Here is a 20,134-nt window from a genome sequence, read left to right as displayed (position 1 = left end):
AAGTGCATGTTGGCATGCCAGAATACACAGGTTACAAGTCAAGGATCAAAAGATGGTTTGAGGGGATGAAATGCGGTCTTGGTTTATGTAATTCACTCTCAGAATCTGACATTTGTCCTTTTTACTGCATGTACATTTGAGGAAGGTTTAGTTTTAATTCCTGCAGCCAAACGCAGATAACTGCTGTTCATAGAGCACTGAGAATGTATAATCTGGTAAATTTGCTGTATCTGTGATGTCTGAATGCCACTTTAAATGCGTGCACACCAGTCAGGTCATAGAATGAAAATCCTGTTGTATCAATGAATGCTGCATGTGTTTGCTTTCAAATTTTGACACTACATTGATTGCTAGCCCTTGCTAATAGACCTTAAAATAGCAGACCACACGATACTGGGTATTTTACTAGATGATTGTAGGGTCAACATATAATTGTGGGACTTTTTATATCATAGTTGACATTTTTGCTGTTTTCAGGCCTAAAATCAACATTGTTCAGTTGAGTGTATTCTCAGTTTCTGTTGCGATGTTTGGCTATAACCGGACACCGATACAATTTGTTATTTTCCACATAAAATTTGATATATTGCCAAAAAAAAACCATTTCACTTAATAAAAAGAACACAATTAAAACAATTTTTGAATAAGCTAATTTTATCATTGTTTAGCTAATTAGAAGGTGGTTGTTATTAAACTGAGATGGTTATTTAGTTGACATTTTAGTGATATTCAGTCATTTTTTTTATTAATAAGTGATTGTTTCCATGATAAATAATTATGGAATTTGCAAAGACTAGATCATAATGAACATAAAAACATTATTTTTTTTACTTCTAATAAAAATGTGTACAAGATATATCCCATAAAAGTCCCTCAATTATAGATTGACCCTTTACATCATATACAGAATAGTTTTGATTTCTGTGGATATCTTCATCTGTTCATCATTTAACAGCAGATGAATCTAGCAGTAACATGAGAAACAAGCAGTGGAACATTCATCCTGGGTTGAGCTGCTGCAGCTCCTTCCTCTGCTTGTCATCACACATCACTTGCACCATCATGTGTTGAAACAGCACAGAGAGGGCGGTGAATATTTACCGGCAGGCATTTCAATCCAAGGAAAAAGCTCAATAAGTAGCTCTTAGTCTGTTATATGTTACATAACTGTGCATTCAGGCTCAAGAAACATTATGCTCCAGTGTAAATGTTAAATCTGCATCTTGAATCAAGTGCAGCAGTTTGGTGATTTCAACCATTTATCACAAGTACGTCCCTGTTTCGGAGTTCATGCTCACTCCCTAAAACTTTACGAGGTGCGTATGTGTGTGTGTGTGTGCCTGCATTTATGTTAGCGAACAGGTGTTTCTTCTTTCCTCCACCTGTGAACTCTGTGACTACGAACGACTCAACAGTAGTCTTCTTGTCCTTAAGATCAAGTTTAATTAAGGACTGCACATGTTTTGAGCACAAGCTTTTTATTGGAGGTAAATTGGACGATAAGCGTCTCTCTTGCCAACATCTCGTGGCTTTTTTTTTTTGCGAACACACACATGCAGACACACAATTTTTCTACAATCAAGAGCTGTTTTCTGCTTCTTTCTGCGTGTAGTGGCCAAGATGCTGGGTGTTCCCCCACCTTTTAAAAGCCCGTGTTTATTTTACTTTTCGAAAAGTGCTGCAAATTAAGCAGTCGGTAACCTTGGGTGGACAGTTCCATGGGAATGCAAGTGGGCGAGAGGGAAGGTTAGAAGAGGGGAGCTGAGAAGAAAAAAACCCTCAAATGTGAAAATGACTGGAACTCCCAGGGTTTTCAAAACAGAACTCAAGATTTCATTACACATACCTGGACAACTGAGGGCATGGAAAAACCCCTCCCATACATGCACTCAACAGCTGGGCTGGTCAGAGAAATAATAAGAATAATGTAAACTAAATAGAACAGAGACGACTCCCAGCCAACGCAGCCAGCACGTGTCGGCTTCAGAAATATGCAGAGCTCCGGTCATCAATCACAGACAGGAGGGCCTCAGTCACGCTGACAGCTTCGGGCTGAACTTTTTGGCTTTTCTCTGTGTGTGTGGACGGGTCGGTGGCTGCTGTTTTCCCAGACAGCTCCTTGAGTCGGGTTTGATTGAGACTCGTCCAAAGCGTTCAAGCCTGACTGAGGACGATCCATCACATCAAAGCTAATGGCCTTCACTTGTCGATAAGCTCGTATTGCTCCTTGTGTTGTTTTATTAGCGTCTTTGTAAGCTGCGGATCATGAATGCCATCAATGTGAGAGTATTGTGGGAATGTTCTCACAGTGGCGTGACAGACTACTTGTAAGAGTAGAACTACAGGCAGTAAATTGGCCTAAACCAAGCAAAACAGAGCACAGGGGAGACAGACGGTCTTGTGGGGCCGAGCTGGAGTTTAGTCCCTAAAATTGAACCTTCCCCAGGGTTCAGTCAGAAGGACATGAGGGGATATAAGGATAGAAGGAGGGGCTGGGGTGGGGGGGATCCTCTGGCAAAGACAAAGCCCCCAGGGTTTTTACTCTGAGATCTAACTTTGTGTAAACATGTCTGGAATGACACACTCATTGTGTGTAGTCGATGTGAAGCCTAATAAATGTGTGTATCTGATGGGGCATGAACAGTTGAGAATGTTGTTCATTTATTCTAGACTAATGCTTCTCAACCTGGTGGTCGAGACGTCTCAGGGGGTTGCGAGTTGGGATTTAAAGGTATTTTTCAGATTTTTTTCTCTTGGTTTCTGTCTTTTCTTTTGACATACTGAATATTTCCAGTCTCCTTTGTCATTTCAGGAATAGAAACAAGTCAAGCTAAGATGTACAACTGTCGCTTGTATTGCCATTTCTTTTACATTTAGAGAAGAGATTTGAGTTCGAAAAGGTTTTGTAATTGCAAAACCAAACTTTCCTGCAAAAACAAGGACTCTGAGGCCTGTTTTGATGTATAATGCAATACAACTTGTAATTGTAATCAAGACTAAGGCACAATTCTTACTGAAATTATAATATTTTGAACTCTTACTATGATATTTGTATTGTTGAGTATGATTAACAAGGGCTCAACTGTACCCACATAGACTAGTGTAACTTTTTTAAACAAAATATTTAACATTTTGGAAGAAAATTCATACTGTTCTTCTGTCTTGTTCCCTAAATACACTATTAAAAAAATACTAATAAATACATTATATCTCATGTTGAATGACTTTCTGGAGTCTGATGATAAGTCATTTTGAAATATTCTAAGATATTATGGGGTGTTAACGCTAATATTTAAAATAATCTGGTCAATTTACGATGTTGATCTTCGTTATCTATTTGAAAGCACTTTTTGTCAGTGTCTGATGTTTTAAATGTGCATGCAGTGTAAATAACGGTGGCCTGATATGATGATAACCTGGACAGAGCCCGTCTTTATGTTCAGTTAAATCTCTCCGCGCTCCAGCTTTAAACATTCATCAACACAATGTTATATCTGTTGAAGTATTTCTTCAGTTTAATTTATTGGCGCGAATGAAAATGTGACCACAGTCTGTCTTTGAAAGCATAAATTAGACGTATGGCTTTGAAGAAGGAGCCCTTGTTCTTTATCTCTCGTTTCACTTGATATGTTGCTGCAGAAACCCAAGCAGGCTGTATTTCTTCTACACAGTGGACTCCGTACAAACAGAGTTCATCATCAATCCCCCTGTGAGCTGAGTGGATGGCCCACTGCGTCCAATCGTTTCTTCACCCGCTGTCTGTCTGTATTAGACACAGGGTGACAGGGCAGCTGTTTCTATGCCTTGTCTTGATCAATTTGCGTGTGCACATGTGCGCCTTTGCAATGGATCTGGCAAGGCAAATTCATGCTATGTGAGTTGTTTAACTGAGCAGGCCGTCTCCCTGCTCCAGTCTCTGATTCTGACATCGGACCCAGAAAGGGGGATCATCATCAAGGAATTTGGCAGACTTTGATCCCAGGCCAGTCCAGTGAAGGTGGAGGGTTAATGCACTGTGTGAAGAGGAAAGTGTGACACGCTCGTTGAAGTCTGAACTGTGTGTGTGTGTGTGTGTGTGTGTGTGTGTGTGTGTGTGTGTGACAAAAATGTGCAAGATTTATCGTCCCGACAGCGGATTGTGAATGCGCTTTGTCCATGAGGCGACCGTAAAACAGCCTCCAGTGGTAAATTGTCAGTCAAATGCGAGGGCACAGTTTCCTACTGTGAAACACGACGAACAAATTAGCAGGCATGACTTCATCCTGAAGGCCAAAAACCACAAATGACTGTAATAAACAAACAGAGGCCATAATTAGACTGTAACTGTTCACCCAGACTGTTTACATTCTTTAGAAGCTGCACAGGTCATAAGACAGCCAAATGTGCTGACTAGCATCCAATAAACAACAATTAACGAACCGAGTAAAGTCATTCGGGGGTATTTTGACCAGTTCTCATTCAATCTAAGACATTTAGGAAGTAGTTAAGGTCCAAAATGTACTACTTGTGGAGTCCTCGCCTTCAAGATGAACATTAGAGCTGGAAGTAATGACTCTTTTCAGTGTCTGATGATTATTTTCTCCATTATTAATTAGTTGTTTGGTCTAAATGTCTACAATGTCTGTCAAAGTCCAAGATGATGTCATCAAATGTCTTGTTTTGTTCACAACCCAAGATATTCAGTTTGCTGTTATAGAGAAATGTTTGAAATTTAAGAAGAATCAGATAAATCTGAGGATTTTTCCTTTAAAAATATTACCCAAAGTGACGAATTAATCATTAAAATAGTTGACAAGTAATGTAGTAGTCAAAAACTAATCTCTGCAGCTCTAATGAATATGTGGCAGGTTAAGTGAGAATTCAGTCACATTTCAAAGCTCAGTTTAGGTGAAGAGTAAGTTATCAGTGTAGTGATTGATATTTAGCAGTTGTCAAATATCTGAACAATCATCACAATACGCAAACAGCCATTACAAAAAGCAGCATTTGACAATTTCAGCTTGAACACATTCTATTGACTTTGACTGGTGATATCCATCCAAAACTGCTAGTGATTTAGAGCCTTAGATGTTTTGAAGATTCATTTTCCATACCTGTATGCTGGATGGAAACTCAGGTGAATAGTGATCTGTGAGCCTTCTATCAGCCATGCAGACCGTCCAGCTGCACAGCTCCAGAAATCCTCGCTAAGAACCTGTGGAGAGGGAGGAAGTGGCCATCCATCACGGACGGCATGTGATGACATGTTTGACCCTATGTCCTCTCCGTCTATACAGACCCACACAAAATACTGCCTGTTTGGATTTCTGCTAATCTGGCTGCCAGTGCTTCACTGCAATTCATATTGTTTCTTCATTTAGTGAAATTTGCCACTAAATCTTAGAGTACAAAAGTAAGACTTGCTTTTACCCGGATTTTACACAGATTTTTAACTTTGAAAAACGTTGCAGTTCTACTTGCTGCAGTTCTGGGACATAATAGATGACTGAGAGAAGGATAAAAATAGAGGACAGCACTGAAATGGAAAACGATCTGAATGCAAACTAATGTACACACGTGGACAAAATTGTTGGTACCCCTCAGTTAAAGAAGGAAAAACCCACAATTCTCACTGAAATCACTTGAAACTCACAAAAGTAACAATAAATAAAAAATTTTTGAAAATTAAATAATCAAAATCAGCCATCACTTTTGAATTGTTGATTAACATAATTATTTAAAAAAACAAACTAATGAAATCGGGCTGGACAAAAATGATGGTACCCATAACTTAATATTTTGTTGCACAACCTTTTGAGGCAATCACTGCAATTAAACGATTTCTGTATTTGTCAATGAGCGTTCTGCAGCTGTCAACAGGTATTTTGGCCCACTCCTCATGAGCAAACAGCTCCAGTTGTCTCAGGTTTGATGGGTGTCTTCTCCAAATGGCATGTTTCAGCTCCTTCCACATATGTTCAATGGGATTCAGATCTGGGCTCATAGAAGGCCACTTTAGAATAGTCCAACGCTTTTCTCTCAGCCATTCTTGGGTGTTTTTGGCTGTGTGTTTTGGATCGTTGTCCTGTTGGAAGACCCATGACCTGCGACTGAGACCAAGCTTTCTGACACTAGGCAGCACATTTCTCTCCAGAATGCCTTGATAGTCTTCAGATTTCATCGTACCTTGCACACTTTCAAGACACCCTGTGCCAGATGCAGCAAAGCAGCCCCAAAACATTACTGAGCCTCCTCCATGTTTCACCGTAGGGCAGGGGTGTCAAACTCAGTTCCTGGAGGGCCACTATCCTGCATGTTTTAGATGTTTCCCTCTTCCAACACACCTGATTCAAATGATCAGCTTATCATCAAGCTCAGCAGAAGCCTGATAACGAGCCTGATCATTTGAATCAGGTGTGTTGGAAGAGGGAAACATCTAAAACATGCAGGATAGTGGCCCTCCAGGAACGGATCTTGACACCCCTGCCGTAGGGACAGTGTTCTTTTCTTCGTATGCTTGGTTTTTGAGTCTATGAACATAGAGTTGATGTGCCTTACCAAAAAGCTCCAGTTTGGTCTCATCTGTCCAAAGGACATTCTCCCAGAAGCTTTGTGGCTTGTCAACATGCATTTTTGCAAATTCCAGTCTCGCTTTTTTATGAGTTTTTTTCAGCAGTGGTGTCCTCCTTGGTCGTCTCCCATGAAGTCCACTTTGGCTCAAACAACGACGAATGGTGCGATCTGACACTGATGTACCTTGGCCTTGGAGTTCACCTTTAATTTCTTTGGAGGTTGCTCTGGGCTCTTTGGATACAATTCCAACGATCCGTCTCTTCAATTTGTCATCAATTTTCCTCTTGCGGCCACGTCCAGGGAGGTTGGCTACTGTCCCGTGGGTCTTGAACTTCTGAATAATATGAGCCACTGTTGTCACAGGAACTTCAAGCTGTTTAGAGATGGTCTTATAGCCTTTACCTTTAAGATGTTTGTCTATCATTTTTTTTCGGATGTCCTGGGACAATTCTCTCCTTCGCTTTCTGTTGTCCATGTTCAGTGTGGTACACACCTTTTCACCAAACAGCAGGGTGACTACTTGTCTCCCTTTAAATAGGCAGACTGACTGATTATGAGTTTGGAAACACCTGTGATGTCAATTAAATGACACACCTGAGTTAATCATGTCACTCTGGTCAAATAGTTTTCAATCTTTCATAGAGGTACCATCATTTTTGTCCAGGCCTGTTTCATTAGTTTGTTTTTTTAAATAATTATGTTAATCAACAATTCAAAAGTAATGGCTGTTTTTGATTATTTAATTTTCAATAAATTTTTATTTATTGTTACTTTTGTGAGTTTCAAGTGATTTCAGTGAGAATTGTGGGTTTTTCCTTCTTTAACTGAGGGGTACCAACAATTTTGTCCACGTGTGTATATATCAATGTGATTTATTTTAGAGAACATCAATGTAAATGTTTCTGCAATATCAAAATAGTTTCTTCAAGGCTTTAGTCTTTGTATTGGCTTTGCTCAGTTCTGAGAGATGTATAATTACAAAAAAATACTCAGTATTCTCTGGAGAGGAATACTAAATCTCCACAACCCCCATGTTAGCTCCTCTTGAGGCTAACAAAAACATATCCCGTCTTGAAACAGCCATTTTATTTATTTAACCAGTAATATATCAAAATAACATAACAAATACGGTTGTACTATTTTAAACCTTTTTGTTCCTCCAGCTCTGTGCCTCAGCATTCAGTTCAAATTGAATAATGGTTACTATGCTATGCGGTCACATTGACAGAACTGTGCTGAAAATATTATCTTTGAGGTGAACATTTTTCACGTTTTTCAGTGTTTTTTACCATAATTATGTGTCCCCAGTGTGTCTAGACCTTCCTCTTGTTTATTTCTTTTCACCATTGATCATAAAGTGCATCACTGAATGACATAAATCCATGTTTGCAACCTCTTATGAGGTCACAACAGGATAAGCCCCGCCCCCAGTTGGCTCCTCCCCCAGACTTTTCACTGCCACTGACTGAACAGATTAGATGGAGAGAGATGTGTGTTTGTGGCTTTATTTCTGAAAAAGGTGTGAACAGCAGCAGATCATTTGGATTTAAAGCCACAGACAGTGAAACAGTCTGAAATAGGACTACAACCTTTTATAGAGATAGAATTAACAATTTATGCAATGTTTTGAGTTGAAATTTGAAATGCACATTTTGGGAATATGTTTGATTCCCGTTAACTTGCTAAAAAGTGGTGAAATAGAGGATCTTTAACACAGTGCCTCAATTGCAGAGGTTTTGAAGTAACTGGACACGCAGCAACGTAACGTTTCTTTGGCAGATGTTGTTGATTTAATCTTTGTGCTGAAAGGGGCTTGGCTCAGAGTTGATTGGGAGTTGCCATTTAGACTGAGATGAGGATGTCTATCGATAGGAGCAGTATGGAGGTGGAAGTGCATATGAGGAAGGCGATATGACAGATCCATCAGAAACATGCCAAAGGTAGCAAAAGACTTTGTAGACTGAGGAGCTTTGTCAATTACTGAAAAGACATTTGCGTTTTAAAGATATCTTATGGCAGCAAATAAAGCAAAAGGGAAGTAGGCATGCATGTTTCCTTGTCAATAATGAAGAAAGCATTTCATAAAATCAGATGATTGCAGCAGGATTCTCCCAGTAAACCTCAGAAACAGAAAGTAGAGGTTTGTAGAGTGCAAAAACATACCAAAAGAAACTGTTAGTTTTTTTTTTTTGTGCAAAGGTTTGTGGCTTTAAAAGCAAAATTCAACCTCTAAAAATGTGACGCAAAGGGGAAAACGTGAGGAAAAAACAAGGAACTGCTCATGAGCCAAAGCATACCACCTTCTCCTTTTAACATGGTTACTCTATTATAGTTATTGGTGATTTAGTCCAAAACAAACAGCCCAAAATAACCGAATATGCTCAGTGTGTAATTTTTGCTTAAATGTACAGTATTTGCCAAACACCTTTGGTTCTTACACAACTCTACTGGAGACTTTTCGCATGTCTTTACACATGTAGCATACTTTATTGGTGAAGCCCTTAATCCACCACAGCTGCTCCACTGTAAATACAATTAACCCCACCGATTGTGTGATGTTGATTTTGGGTTTCGTACACTTTCTCACTGAGTCCTGGTAGCCTGGTGCTTTCTGAGGATGACATCATGGGTTTCAGGTTGCCCGCTGTGGCTTTGGTTCCCAGGGGGCTGGGGAGCCCGAGTGTAGACCTGGAGAGCAGATCCATGCATCCGCGAATAGACACTCTTTCTTTCTCTCTCTCTCCCCTCCTTCTGCTCAGATGCTCTCAGTTGACTGACCTCCCTGCCACCTCGCTCTGAGCTCACGGTTTGTTATTGGCTTGGTTTGGTTGTGTTGACAGATGAAGCAGATGTGTGTTCGCTTCTTGTAGATAGTTTGTCTGCGCTGTTTTCAAAGTAGAAAAGGTCTCGGAATTAGCTGAGTAAATACAATAATTTGGCGCTCCGAGTGGATGGTTTTGTATGTTTAATTGTCAGTTAAACAACAGTGTTATGTGTATCATTTGTCTTCTGTGTCCGCTCACTTTTCTACTTCCTTCGTTTTCATGAGTTGGGACAGACAACATGCTGTATGTATTATTGCATGTAAGGTTTGCATTTGCTGTGTTATTTTATGAAGAAAAAAAAACAGCAACCAGAGCCACATTAAAAGCTTTCTCGCCAGCAAGTTTTAAAAGTCACTCTATCTTTGCTGAACAAAGAGATTCCGGCCAAAATTCTTCGACCGAGCACAATGCTCATGTTTGTTTTGTGAACCTTTAAAAACCACCAAGCCAGTCAGGCATGACTCTGCTCAAGATCGATTCCTTCTAAGGATGCTTTCAGACAGTGGAAGTTTGCCTTTGGGAGTGGTTAGAAAAAATGATTTTCTGATAGAAAAAGTTCTGCTAACTCATGAGCTGTTGTTTGTTGCCCCCGATTGGATAGTCAGACTTTGAAGCACATGATTCTTATATTGTTTTTCTTCTATATGTTATTTCTGTTGGTCGCTCATACAACCATCATCACCTCATTACAGTCCTCTCTGTTTCTTCATTTGTAACTGCTGAGATTGAAAACAATGGAGGTGATTTAGTAATATAATAACAATTCAAAATTACCCAGGAACTACTGTTTACATTCTCATTTACTAACATTTTGCTAGACCATGTAGTTTATTGTTGGCTGCTCTCGTGGGTTTTTCCCAGGCCTCACAGAACATGCTCTCCCAGTTCACCTCTCTCTGTCAATCATCTGCTTTAGCTTTTCATATTAGCTTGCAAAATCAACCTCGTCCACTGTGATGTCAAGCAGAGAGCCAGCTTTCCTCTGTTCCTCTATTTTTCTTTTCCACTCCCTGCACGGCCACACCTGGTGATGGCCGTCGCTGCATGGGCTCTGAACACACACAGACACCCAAAGCCAAAGACATCTTCACAAAATTGCGGAGGCTTCTTTCAGTGTTCTTGTTTCTGCTCACCAGTTTAATGTTAAAATGTGATGGATAGAAGCAGAAGGTTCGTGTATTTGCATGTCTGACAGCCAAGATGGAAAGTTCTTGGATCACCTGGCTACATGAGGGAAAACTTTTAACACTTGAGGATTGTGCACACTTAAAAACCTGGTCTGAAGGGAGGGATTTGCCCATAATCCTGTATTGATCCTTCCTAGACAGGCTGTCTGGTGGACTGACACTCTGCCGTACCTTTGGGCAACCAGCCACACTGGCTGCATGCCTCACCACATCTAACTATAGAAGCAAATAGAAGCCGAGGCCAATTTGTGGCACATTTAATGGCTCATAGCGGAGACATTATGTTGGGCCGAGGAAGGCCGAATTGCCGTTTTGTTTTCCAATTGAAACGCCAGTTCCAGAAGCTTCTGCGTTATTAACTAGTTGTATGTATAGCCTGTGTGTTGTTAGTCTTTAACTGCTGCTGACTAACACACTGCTGTCCTGATTGAACTAAACTGCGCTAGAGGGAGTCAGCTGCATTAGATAAAGAAGCCAGCCAAAGTTCAGGCTCTATAAATAAGTGTAAATTTAAACCCCATGTATGTTGGTGAATTAGAATCATGTTTGTCTCATTCCACAGAAGAAGTGAATAGGATTCTGTGAGTAAAACAGCTCAGTTCACCGTCATCAGGTCATCATCAGGTCATCATCAGGTCAGATTTCTGCAAAACTTAGGGCTTTCCCACCAGCCTCACTTTCGTAATAATTATCAAATGTTAGCTTTCTTACCTACAGAAATGCAGTATTTTCATGAGCAACATGTAACAAAACCACCAAGTTGACTCCTGAAGCAGCTGTATGTGCATTTTGATTGGCTGAGAAGACTTGAGGTTAAACACATGGTTTTGAGGTTTGCAGAAATGAACACAGCATTTATGCACATTAGCTTCCCGGTACCAGTGCTGTAGTTGGTTAAAAGGCCAGTAGCCTGGTGATGAAGAACATGGCAGGCCCTCCGCTCAAACACGCACTGTTTTTAAAAACTGTTTTTACTGCAAGTGGGTGCTGAAAAACGTCACTTCTTTCCCGAGACGCAAATAAATCCCGATGTGCTCATGTCTGACAAAACACAGAATAGTCTCCCAAATACCTTCTACTGTCTTGTGTAGTAAAGCGATGAAGCCCTGGAAGGTAGCGGCGTTCAGGTGCGCTGTCAAGAGCTGCTCTCAACACCTCATTGAGAAAGTGTCAAAGAGTGCTAAAGGATCTATGAATGAGAATTAGAGGGAGACAGGTGGAAATGTTTGGCTGTAATTTGCTGGAGACCAGCGCTATATAAGCTTTGTTTCTGTGTAGGAATGAAAGGAATTCAACTGTAATTGGCAGCGAAACAACTGTAAAGACACTGAAATGTGGCTAATGATCAGTATATGGCTGTAGAAGTCAAACTTTTGCTGCTTGTTTTTGGAGCAAATGGACTGTGCAATAACAACCATTGGATGTTAAAGGAAAGACCTTGAAGTTCTATGTAGCAATTAATATGATGTAACTTTTACTTTTTACTTTTAGGACATACTGCAGCTGCCCTTGCAAAATATGAACTGTTGCATGCAGTATGCATATGATTGGAAGATACTACTTTGAAATAATTTTGCCTCCTTCAGCTTCTTGCTCCTACATTCATCTCAGTCTCTTGGGTGAGATTTGAAGTAGAAATAAAAAGTATGCAATTAGGAACATCTGTCTGTGCTCTGGCTGAGGCTCAGGCTTGTTTATATTCATGTAATCATCCACTGTGCAGAGGATTGTTGGTTAGAATGGCCAGAAAAGTATGTTGACTTCCATTTTGCAAAAAGCGAGTGGATGTAGTAGGACATCCAGGTGACTTTATGTCCCATATAATGTAGCTGGACGTACTAAGTTCCTTTCTGGCGTAATAAATAGTATGGCAGGATGAATGCTGGAACCCAAAAACTGTGGGCAAATACAGTCACAACCTTTATGTTGCTGAAAACAAAAATAGTGTCTCTCCAGTTGTAAAAAAAAAAATCACAAACTTTACCTAAATAATCTTGTCACAATACTTTATAAATCATAAAGAATACAAATCTTTAACAGTTGTTGTTAAAAATTGAGGGAGCGGAGCTTAAAAGAAGTTTTTAAAAAAAAAAAAACAGTTACTGTTTACCTGGTAACTCAGTAGTTTTTCCTGTTGCTTTATTGGATCCATTAAAACTTCGTCTGACTGCCAACTGTTCTACGCCTTTTGTGAGGATTTCTCCTCCCCTTCTGCTTTTTGTGTTTGAAAATGTCCTTTACCACATGAAACAACACCCTGCGACCTGCAACGTACACACTGAAAAATGTTGAAGATTTGGCAATAAAACCTGCTTGCTTGTTTCTTTCAGTGAATTAATCAGTTTAATGTCAGTGATCGGCTCCTCACGTGCAAATGTTCCAATGCAATCGCCCTATTACTTTTTTTAGGGGCACCGTTGCTGCATCCTGGGCTTAGCAACACCCAAGAAATGACTAATTGAAAGAAATACAAATGAGCCAGATAAGTCCGGCCATGCAAACCTGAACACAGGTTGACCAACAATAGGGGCAAAAAGTCTGCAGTTTTGCTGCATCTATTTGAACTTTTGGAAAAAAATCTGTGTTGAGAAATCTCAAAATTTATGAATGTGCATTAATAGTGTAATAAATAGCTGAATTTCTCATTTTGTAAGAGAAAAATAAAACAATCCCTGATAAGAGTTAAGAAGTAGGCACAGTTAAAAAGGTCGATGCAACTAAAAATCCCCATCAATCAATAGTAAGAAATTAGTCGGTGTGCTTGGTGACCAACTGGGTGCATCACTGCTTTACAGGGTAAATATATGAAGGCAGGGTGAAGGATTCCAGGTTTCCCAGTACGGTGAAGCTATATATACGAAGGTAAGTGTGTGGGGATTAAAAAAGTCAAGCAGAGCAATGACTGATGATTGATTTAAAGTGTTGGATAAATACTCATGCCATGCTCTTTGGAGTGCATCAGTGTGACAGGAGAAGAAAAGATCGACAGAGACGGGTACAATGGCTGGAGTGTGACTGAACAGACAGTCGAAACGTGTGGTTGCATTCTCGCTTTGTTCCATGAAATCACAGTTGTGGCAGATGCAGGATAGACTGGGAGCAGCTGTTTTGCTCTCCGTTCTCCAGTTACAGACGCTGGCACTGGCTGCACTCTGGGGATGGGCAGAGGGGCACGTTGTCGAGTCTTAATCGTGTTTGTTCTCCGAGGGTGGGCACAAAGAGTCCTCAGACCAGTACTCCACCAGTATTCTTGGCATCGGAAGAGAGGGATGTGGCCGAAGGTGTCAAACGGAGTGGGACTGGTGACAAGACATAACACGCAGCTGGTCCCACTCTCACAGAACCCATGGCGCCATTAATTACTCGGACTGTGGAGGCTGCAGTCGACTCAAAATATTATCGGGGAAATGCACTTTTGTTGTGCCTGTCTGTGGAAGTTAGATCAGAGAAGAGCAAACAAATGAGTAGAAATGTAATCAGAACAAATTTAGACACGCTGAGAAGCTGTGCTTTATTCCAGGGTTTCAAATGGGGTATAATAAGAGGTTGTTTTGTTGGGAAAGAAAGGAAAAAGTGAAACCTCTCATGAGAATTTTATAGTGCGTAGTAGCAGAGGCAGAAGGAAACGGTTGTAATTTCCATCAGTGCACTCATTCAGATTCATTTGTTTGTGTGTACAGCGTGCTATAATCCTTGCAGAATGTGACGGCTCAAGCCGCAGTTAAAAAAACGTTCACTTTGAACAGATGCACATTTTTGCCACATGCTGGTTTTCTGGCATTAAATGGGCAAAAGAAATGTTCTCAGAGGTTCAGTTTGAAGGGAGGAATATGTTAGCTATATTTTTCGTCCAGTGGATTTTAATGCATTGGGTGTAGTTTTATTTTTTTTTCCCCCTTAAGCTTAAAGAGAGCACTATGTACAGAATCTACACCAACAATAATACCTTCTCTGTGGAGCTCCAGTATGAGTGACTTGGCTTTTAAATCGACTTCACACTCTCCACATTTTAGTTTCTGCCAGCTGATGTTGCATACACCTTCATGTGAATAATAGTTTCCTGCAGTTTAAGCCTAGTGCAGCATAAATAATAAAGCCGTGATCACAATAACTGAGACAATGTGCATGCACATGTTGTGAAACGTACAGAGAGCAGAAGATGGAAACAGTCTAATGAGATACTCCTTCCAACAAGTTTCCAGTCTTCACAGCCAACAGCCAGAGTCAAGAGAGCAGAAAACAACCAAATACAATTATTTGCAGAGAATCAACACTTTTCCATGAAGTCAGAGGGGGTTTTACTAGTGTGTGCTGGCTGCAGCCTCCTGTTGTGAGGGAAAGAAGTGGTGGGTCTTGGCTTACAGTGTTTATCACAGATAAAAACGAAGACAGAGGTAAAAGTAGTTTAGTAGTAGCAGTCAGTCAACAGTAAGACTGAATCAGTAAGACTGAATCACCCCAAGTAAATGTTCACATTTCTGTACTTCAGTGTGTTGTTGCTTTACAAGTTTTTGCACATGCCCAGTATATACACATGGATACCAATATTTACAAACTTAATTTCTTTGTATTCATCTCTTCGTCAGAATCATTAGGATTCATTCATGCATTCCAAAACTCTCATCTCATCTCATCTCATCTCATCTCATCTCATCTCATCTCAACATGTCTTATTTTATATCTCATCTCATCGTAGCTTAACATGTCTTATATCTCATCTCATCTCAACATGTCTTGTCATGTGTTAAATTAAGTCATCTGATCTGATCTGATCTGATCTCATAATCCCCTTACTCAAACTCCTCAGTTGATGTTTTCTGAATTGTCTCTTATTTAAAATCAGTTTTCCTTGCACATGGACAGTTCTGATGGATTATTCAATCACTCAGAAGTCATAAAGAACACTTTAAAGCCAAAAATATGTCACAGAATATAAAGTAACTGCATATTATCACACACCATCCATAAGTCTGCTCTTCATGGCCTATTCATTCCTCCTGGAATGATGTGAAACGCCAGCTCACATGTTACAAGCTAGAATTCACTTCAGACACAGAGTCTGTACTCTGCAATTTTAGCAGTGAAATCTGTGTCTGTGGTTGCGTCTGATGATGCTCGGTCATAGCTGGGGCTGCCTGGTGTTGTCTTCCTCCTTGTCAGCAGCGTGGGGATGGTGCCCTCACTGATGTGCACTTACAGTAAGTGAAGGAGTGATGTTTCAGAGATGGGTAGCATTTCCAGTATTTATCGACTGCTGTGAGGCGGCCCGGGATGACACCGCATTCAGATGCATTAGCGGTGGAGGGAGACTTGACAGGCTATCGGAGGGAAGGAGCGAGTTGGGTAGTGAGGAGGGCAGATGTTAAGACATCACCTAGCTCATAGTTGGACACGGAGGCATCGATCGCAGGCCCAAAGCTCTCCAGAGCTGCTTCCTGTGTTTTCATTGTGCTATCATTGGAAGAGAGCAAACAACAACGTCAGGGGGAAAGGCTACTGATAGCTCCGTATCTAATGCGCTCACATCTCCAGGGAGAGAGATTTACATAGACTAGAAGGCCTAAAAGTATATGTCTGGATGCCACTAAATGACCTATTGTTGATGGAAAGAGAACAGCAATAGACTTTCTCACAGCTCAGCTGGTGAATAGCATGTGCACACATGTAGTAATTAGTGGTTAAAACTAGATAGTTTGGGATTTGCTGGCATTAAACTAAATCCCACTTTAAATTATGTGAGCCCAGAGTCATTCCACTTATATTGGATATCTCCAGGAGTGCTGCAGCAAATGTCATCCTTCAAAATTTAATAAGTAGTTTGTTTTGTTTTCTTGTTTTTAATATATGAAGACGGACTTCTACATGGAGAATAAGCAGTTTCCACTGAATACAAGAGCCATTTAAGAAGGTAAAAGTTAGGATTAATTACCAGTTCCAGTCTTCCATTCTGTTAAACACTGTGAAGATGCAGTTACTCATTTTTAACCAATCAACCTTTTAGTCCACCAAGTATTTTAGCCTTACTTAATAGTGTTTGTGTGTGAATATGGAAAGGATTAGTGTGTTCTTGTGTGCGATATGTGCATAGTGAGGTAACACATTCATACAGAAATCCAACTCAGAATCAAACAAATAAGCTTGACAAAGATGTGCATGGTTTTTTTGTCTATGTTTTCAGTAAAAACACAATAATTTTCTAATTCCCACAGACTGATGAAAGGCCGCTGTGTGACATTTTCACTTGTCTGAAACTTTAAAGGAACTTATGACTGAGACCCATGATTCTTCCCACACCACCACACATGAAATACATCCAAAGTTCCCCATGATTTTACACAGATGCGGATTATTCAGACAAACTATTGTGTATCTGATGTGGCACTCCCTCCCCCACAGACAGTCCATCACAAACATCAAGCTTGTCTTTTGTTGCTCCCATACTGCAGATGTGAATATTTCACGTCATGTCGGCCTCATATTAGAGGACGTTTTTTGTGTCTCTGTGGTCTTTTACCGCTAAAACGAATGTTGTGCATAAAATAATAAATATTCTGCGATAGACACATTTATTTTCATCTGCAGAACAGGACTGTGAAGTGTCTCACGGTGCTTTTGTGCAGTTTAAAAATGCAGTCCAACATCAAAAGGTTTACTGTAATTTTTGTTAACATTTCTCTGAAAGCCGCTGAGACCAATTCATCATTAAGCCAGAAAACAGGTGTCCATGTTTCCACCGTGTGTGTATTACGGATAAATTAGTGGGAATGCAGACAAAGAGGCAGAGAATTGTAAACCAACTCACTTTTCCCACTGAAATAAATGTTTCTATGGAGGCTCAACCAAAGCTGTTGGACTGTTTCTCCTAATTAAGGGGAAAAGCGCCTGATTGACAAATGAGCTCTGGGTCAGGCAGCCAACCAGAGACAGGATTTCCCTGCCAAGACTGCTGGGCCCCTGGGTTTCCCATCAGCCGCATTAGCAGATGGTTTAACACTCACTGGAACCTTCCTGGAGGAAAACAGGGACGTCTCATCTGCTTTTGTTCGAGCTGAGGGATTAACATGGGCAGCCCCTTGAGAGGAAGGAGGAGATGCAACAAGTGGAATTACTGTAGAATAAGAAATAAAAGGAAGCGGAGGTTCGGTGATTGTTTTATTGACTGATTGCCTTGCGCAGTCGTTCACACTACAATTTGTCTTCATTGCTGCTGTGCGCTAAGTGCATGGGTTGAGGATTTGATTTTACACTCGAGTTACACTCTCGACTTGACCTTCACTTGATCTCGCATTACTCCAGAATTAACTCCTGAATACTGACTCGTATGTGCATTCATGTGCAGCTGAATTACACTGTTACATTGTGCTGTAATGTACATACTGATCGTTCATTTTCTCTCTGTATATATGACACATCTGAACAACAGCGGTGCAATTCACACTGTTTCTGTGTCTTTTGCATTGAGGTTTATTGAAGCCAAAGACAAAGTGAATCAAATTACTGAAGAATTGATCATTTTTCAAAGCAAAACCAACACAGAAGTTAACCATATGTGTTTTTAAAGCAGTCAGAAGGTGTGTTTGGACAAAAAGAGCAGAAGATTTTCTTACTAAAATGCTGTTGACCAACAAAATGAGAGCAAGAGTCAAAAAGTCAAGATCACTGTGATGGAACAATCAAAGATGGCCACCAAAAACGGAGGATTAAAGCTGCAACAAACGCAACTGATCGCCTCAGTTCCGGTTTAAAAATGGAAAAATCTGCAGGTTTAAAGCTAAAAAAAATGAGCTAACATGCCTCCATAGCTGCTACATGCTTAAATCGCTAGCACACTTGAATCTCTGATCAAGCTGCATTTTAAGATAAGATAAACTTTATTGATCCCACAATGGGGAAATTTCACTGTTAAAGTCGTTCCAAATGAGAGAAAAATAGTTTAAGGACAGTACAGAATAAATTGAACACACAGTGCAAAAACGCAGAGAACATTATATACACAGATTTTTTTTAAAGAAGACTATTTACATGAGGTTGAAAAATAAGTTTGATAAATTTTTCTTTCGAATTCTCCATCGCAAGTTCAAAAAAATGCAAAAAATGTGGAACGCTGAATTAGCCCAGTTCAGCTTTAAACACAGGACAGAGGTTGGTTAGCTCACCTTTTCTAAGGTAGCTAGCTAACAAGATGGCCTATTTGAGACACAAAATGAATCAAATTACTGAAAAACCAACACAGAAATGAGCCACATGTGTTTTTCAAGCAGCTGGAAGGTGTGATACAGAAGTATCTCTAAGACGAGCAGAGTAACAGCTGAATGTGGAATCTTGGGCACAGTACATGTCTTTGTTGGCATCTGTAAACGTATCTCTGCCGGACAGGATTCACTCTGTTGAGCTCTGATCCGAAGAAAATCATGAAAAAGAGACTACTCATATTGACAGGAACAACAGAAACATCTGTGTTGATTTAAGCCCATCTGTATTTCTCATTGAATGAACGATGAAATGTGGATGGAAATGTCAAGAGTGATGAAGTGGAATAGCGTAGAGGACTTTGTGAGATTTATCAGTCAGTGAGGTGTTTGTCTCTTAAGGCACTGTAACTGAAGGGTTCGACCAGCAGTGTTGCACATGCGGTGAGCTGACAATGACAGTAATGTGCATGATGCTCTACAGCAGTGGTCGGCAACTGGCGGCCCGTGGGCCAAAACTGGCCCGTCAGGAATAATATCTGGCCTGCCAGATGATTTTGAAAATTTGATTTGGCACGGAGCCAAACCAGTCCGTCACCGCAACACGAAACTCGCGTCGTCGGCTGCTGCCGGGCATTTCCGCGTTTGCGCTACTGGTCGGACACGGTTGTACCAGCCAGATTTCACTGAGCAACAGTGTGTGCAAAACGTGTGTGTGTCTTGGGAGTCACTTTTAATACATCTGTGATCAGAATTGAGACGTGTGTCCCAAGCAGCAGCGATCAGCTGTAGAAGCTCCGCTGCTCGCGGTATCGCCCCCCCGCTCGCGGAATCGGAGCGCACCCCCCCGCAGGTTGGCCCGCTGTTCAATTGTTTACAAACATTTTGTCCCGAAGCCACATCTACTTGCCGACCCCTGCTCTACAGGATCAAATTTGTGGAAGTGTACAGAACATGTGGGTATGTCCTGGTGGAAGTTTGGAAACATTTCTGAGCAACTTTTGTTCAAATGGATGAGGCATCAGCTTATAATTTGGTGTCAACTCTCCTTCATTCATTCATGGTTTACCCTTGTCTGTCCTTCTGACCTCAAGATGTGCACCGTTGCATTGTACATTGAGATTATACAGCTTAGAAAAAGTGTTGTTTCATTGATTCCTGACTCGTAACTGTCTGCAGATAATGTTTCTTTTGTGCAAGAGCAATTATATAGTAGATTTTGAAAAGGAGGACACAGTTGCACCGACCATTGTGGTCTCTCAAACCAGTCAGTTAATCGGTTAGCCAAGTCTTTCAACAGAAAATTTACACTGATAATCAGTTAATGGATTTGAGGCTTTGTATTGGCAAGAAAAAATACAGTAGTTTGTGGTTGCAAGCT

The 20,134-nt window shown here is 40.6% G+C and overlaps 1 protein-coding gene across 4 annotated transcripts in view; it reads left to right on the top strand.

The window, feature by feature from the left end:
* bmpr1bb (bone morphogenetic protein receptor, type IBb) overlaps positions 1–20,134 on the top strand; it is a 63,778-nt gene that overhangs the window by 6,879 nt on the left and 36,765 nt on the right. The window lies entirely within an intron of this gene.

This window comes from Acanthochromis polyacanthus, chromosome 18, assembly GCF_021347895.1.
Source record: "Acanthochromis polyacanthus isolate Apoly-LR-REF ecotype Palm Island chromosome 18, KAUST_Apoly_ChrSc, whole genome shotgun sequence".
In the NCBI taxonomy this organism is placed as follows: Eukaryota; Metazoa; Chordata; class Actinopteri; family Pomacentridae; genus Acanthochromis; species Acanthochromis polyacanthus.
Note: the sequence above shows the minus strand (reverse complement) of the source record. Positions and strands in the feature narration are given on the sequence as shown.